This window comes from Danio rerio, chromosome 14 (genome assembly GCF_049306965.1).
Source record: "Danio rerio strain Tuebingen ecotype United States chromosome 14, GRCz12tu, whole genome shotgun sequence".
NCBI lineage: Eukaryota > Metazoa > Chordata > Actinopteri > Cypriniformes > Danionidae > Danio > Danio rerio.
Window position 1 is genome coordinate 17,746,447 of NC_133189.1, and position 4,836 is coordinate 17,751,282.

The window sequence follows — 4,836 nt, forward strand, 5'->3', positions numbered from 1 at the left end:
TTACTATTGGGTCACACCCTCACAATATTTGCATGTACTTTATGTGACGGGTGGCAGGTGGGCGGATGGAGGAAGACCCCCAATATAATAATAACAATTACGGCAATTTACCCGACTACGCCACCTTGGGAATTTCACCCAAATAATTAAAATACACGCACCACCTATATAAAAGGCACGCACAAGTTCGCTCCACCAATTGCAGTCAGAGACATTGGCATGGTACAAAAATAAAATTACTTTATTAACAGATCTTGAATAAAAACAGGATTAAAACCAATATTGCAACATTGACATGGCAGTTCGTGAAAGTGCAAATTGTGCCCCAGGGCTAGAGCTCGCCAGCCAGGGAAGGTGGCCAGACTGTACTTCAGGCAAGTGAAAACCACTGCAATCCACTGTGTAAGAAAGAGCACCCACACGCACAAACCAGCACACTGTTATCACTACACACTGTGAGAAAAATCATAAAATCTCCAATAAAATTAGCCTTCCGCCCTGGGAGCTCTTGCTTCATCACAAGCCAACAAGTCGGACCAATGCCCTGCAATTAAGCAAAAAAAAAAAAATAAATTAAATTTACACAAGTAAAATTATTAAATAAACAAAAAATACAAATGTAATAGAATTGATAAATGAAAACAAAGAAAGTCGATTAAATCCCACCTTAAACAATGAAAAGAAACAATTCAACCTTAAGCCAAATTTATTACTAAAGAGAAAATAAACCAAACATCAATATTAAAGAATACAGCAGTAAAGATTCACAAAGAGCACAAAATGTAGTGAAAATCTTAAATCAAAACCTGCTGAATGAATAAGTCAAAATAAAGAAAATAAACAAATAAATCCAGCCAAACTATAAGTATCCTACTTAATAATAAATGCATCCAATCAAATGAACCAAATAGGAAAAATGGGACCCAAACAAACAATAATAGATAAATATACCAACAAAAATAAGTTAAATAAACAGTCCTTGTATAAACCAAAAACCGAACAAAATGGAAAACAAACAGAAAACTAAAATCTAAGAAAACAGGATCACAGGAAAACACGGGGAAACAGGACAGCTCTGTAGCCACACATAAATGCGGAACGCCCGACGGAGCTCCCCTCGCAGATTGCCACCCAGCCTACAAACAGATAAATCAATCATCATGATAAAAAGTCCAAAATCTGCTACAAGCAAATTGCAACTACATGCAAACACCTACCTACCGCTCGTCAAAGGGGATCTGGGTTAGATCAATCAAAGGCAGATATCATGTAGATCTCAGTCAAACAGCCGGCACAGCCAACAAACACAGCCGCGCACCTGGGTCTGGTTCTCACAGCTGAGAAGAGCGGACACACAGCATTTCCAAAATGATCGCATCAACCACAACATTAAACAGATGCTTCCTTACCTTTTCCAGTCTCTACACTCATTCTAGCGATGGCGATCACAGCAAAACATTTTAGGCAAAGCGATATTCAGCCCGATCTTTCACTGCCCTCAGCAGGTGTCGGAAGTGACGAAAGTGGGTTCACGGCACCGCAACTCATCAGGTGACGCATCCCAGGTAGCAAATGCTTTCCTCTTTTTATAGCCCGAATGCCGTTTTGTGATAGGACAGAGACAAAGACCCGTAAATTACTTACGCTAGGCAACTAATTATCTCTCCTGCCACATTTAGGTCACAAAACACAAACCAAACACAAACTGATATGTGAACATGGGACCATTAATATACATGCCGTGGGCTGCATTTTGTAGATTTTTCTCTTTAACAGTGAAAGCTAGAATCCAGTAAAAAGACTGCGAAGCGTCCCTAAAACAGGCCATCTGGAGAAGAGGGAACTTGTTCTTTCCCCATGGAGGGCCAGGCTCTTCATCTAACGGCCTTAAAAAAAATGGCATGAAATCCTCAAAGAAAGAGTTTTTTTTCCCTTCCCTAGATGTGACAGCCCGAACACTGCCAGTCTGGGAAGCTATGCCTTCCAGTTCGCAGAATTAGTGCACTTCATCAGTGGCTCAGAGTGTGGGAGGATGGTCTCCCTTCTTTCCCACTCCCAGCCCCTGCTTCGGAGGTGATGCGAGGTGAGAGTGAACCTCTCGCCTCCTGCTAGTCCACAGGACCCCAGCCCTCCCTGGTTGAGAACTCCCACTCCGTGCTGCCCCACCAATGGTGCGTCAGCGTTCGTGCCGATGGTGCCACTTGCGAGGGCTCTGCCACTCTGGTTTGCACTGGCCAGCCTGTCGCAATGGCTCATTTGTATGATCAGACTCGGCTATGTGATTCGATTCACGATACAGCCTCCTAAGTTCATGGGCATATGTTTCACCAGGGTCAACCCTGCATCAACCCCTGTCTTGCAAGAGGAGATTGCTGTCCTCCTGGCGAAGGATGCAATCGAGCCAGTCTTTCCAGCCGAGATGAAGAGCGGTTTTACAGCCCGTAATGAGACATGGTGCTTCGGCAGCTCGACCTACAGGGGCTTCAGGTCAGCCAAGAAAAGAGCAAGCTTTTCAAGAGAGTCTTCACAATTGGGTCCCCAGACGCGCATGACGCGTGGGCACACACTGGGTAACACCACTCCACTGTGTCACCGCGTCCTCAGCCTCTGGATGGACTCTGCATTTCTACAGGCCTGTGTGCCTCTAGAACAAGTGTCCAGGCATTTTGACGAATGCTTCCAGTTGTGCTGGGGGGGCGTGTGTTGCGGGCATTTAGCTGTGGGTCCATGGTAGGAACCTGGTGACATTGGCGTTTTAATTGTCTGGAGCTATTGGCAGTGTATCTTGCGCTACGCAATTTTATTTTTAGAGTACATCAGCAGAGCTCATTAATATCACAATCATTCCAAATATGGACATTAAGGAGCTTCTAGTTCTATGGCTGTTTAAGGGTAAAAAATTAGCATATTGACAAAAATGACCACTTCTGGGTCATTTTTTAACTTGATATCAGAAAACAATTTAACTTATTGAGTTAATGCCCTGTATGGCACCTTTAATTAAAATGGCAAATAACGCTACTGAATTTTGCCCAAAAATGCAGTTGTAAAAGAAGGGGATTAAATATATATTCTATTTACAGATGTTACTACTTCAATGTGTTCCTTGTGCCGCCATTCATACCGCGGCGACGGCGGTACTTGATGCGCCAGCAGCATTTGACCGCTGGGTGGCACTTTAACCACAGATATTCCGCTTTGCCTTTTCACAATGCTAAACAGATTGTTCTGTAGGCGTAGCTTACTGTATATGATGTGATGTGTTCAATTAAAATATAATTTTAATTTAGTTTTTCTGGTAATAGACATGCTCTTACACTATACTATGCTGTAGAAAAGATACATGGTGAGAAGTCAAAAAGCAAATATAAGAATTAAGTTATTAGCCTTCAGTGCCCGATTAAATTGCGTTGGGGTGAAAATAATGTTTTGATTTCTTTGACTATCATGGCAATGTTATAATCTCAAATCTTAAACGTGCGCATATAAAAAACAGCAAAATAATATAGATTATCCTGCCGGTAGAGCACATCACCTCACAGTTGTGAACTTGCGATCACCTCAACTTACATTTAATTTTTTTTTACCTGGTTTATTGTAAACTTATTAAGTGCAAAGAGGATTCGTTTTGGAAAATAGAATTGAAGAAATGAAAGACAACTAAAATGAAAGCACAAACATTCAGTACAAATAATTAGTCTTAAATAAATAAATAAATAAATAAATAAAGCAGTCTTTTAGTCTAAATATAGAGAGATGTAGTGTTTGCTATTTTGATAGAACTAAGACTAGACTTGTTCATTTATATTTTTAATTTACGTTTTTATTTACATTTTCGTTGTTGATTATATTTACGATCTCATTTTATGTTTCAATTATAGTACATAATTATAAACGAATATTGAAAATAAATGAATAATGAAAATAGGACATAAATTAAGTCTGGCAAGTTTATTTTTAATAATTTAGTTTCAGTTCTGTTTTTTGTTTCAAAACGTCAATGTTCTGCTTTATAGTATAACTGTTGTTTTGTTTTGTTTTTTTACTTAATGGCTCAGTATATTTTGTATTTTAATTTCATATTCAGTCACCTTGCATATGCGTGTAAAATATAATGCCACATAACCGCGGAAAAAGAAGAAAAGGCTGTCAGTTAAAGCTAATTAATCAAAATTAGCTATATTAAAATACAGCATTTATGTTAATACAGGCAGAGTGTGAACAAACTAAGGCTAAGATATGTGCTTGCCTTTTAATGCATTTAAAAATATTTGCGGCCTTTTTATAGGCTACAGGCAACTACGGTGTATAATAATCTTTTTTTTTTTTTTTTTTTTTTTTTTATATGGTAAAGGACAATGCACATTATGTTATTGATGTAAACTTAGGCTAAAACTTACCATTGATAAACGTGACCTACCTCAAGCAGATCACTTAAAGTGTAATAAAAATAATGGCAGGACATAAATGATTTTAAGTTTATTTTTAATAATTTAGTTTCAGTATTTTTTTTCCTCAAAACGTCAATAGCACATTCAATAATCTAAACATTAAAGATGGACCGCAAGATGTGTTGAGTGGCTATGTGGTGAAGAACGATGGCAAAGCTAAGTGTGATTATTGTAATAAACTAATAAGTTATAAAGCAGAGTCCCGACCAACAGGACTAAGCATATGCGGTTGGCTCATTCTTCACGAATATAGAAGTAAAATTATGGTGCGTTAGGTTCATTGTGCATCCCGCAGGTGCAACCAACAAGGGTTGTGTATTTGAGTTTAACTTTTTTGAGCGTTATAAGCAGCTCGTTGTTAGTTTTTATTTAAATATATCGAGCC

At 38.9% G+C, this 4,836-nt stretch overlaps 1 long non-coding RNA gene across 1 annotated transcript; it reads right to left on the bottom strand.

Moving 5' to 3' along the window:
* Positions 1–218: 218 nt before the first annotated feature.
* LOC141377473 (uncharacterized) lies at positions 219–3,837 on the bottom strand. The gene is made up of 3 exons (XR_012389631.1): positions 1,410–3,837; positions 1,218–1,337; positions 219–1,136 (listed from the first exon to the last, which is right to left on the bottom strand). It is a non-coding gene; the product is annotated as an uncharacterized lncRNA (long non-coding RNA).
* Between the last annotated feature and the right edge of the window lie 999 nt (positions 3,838–4,836).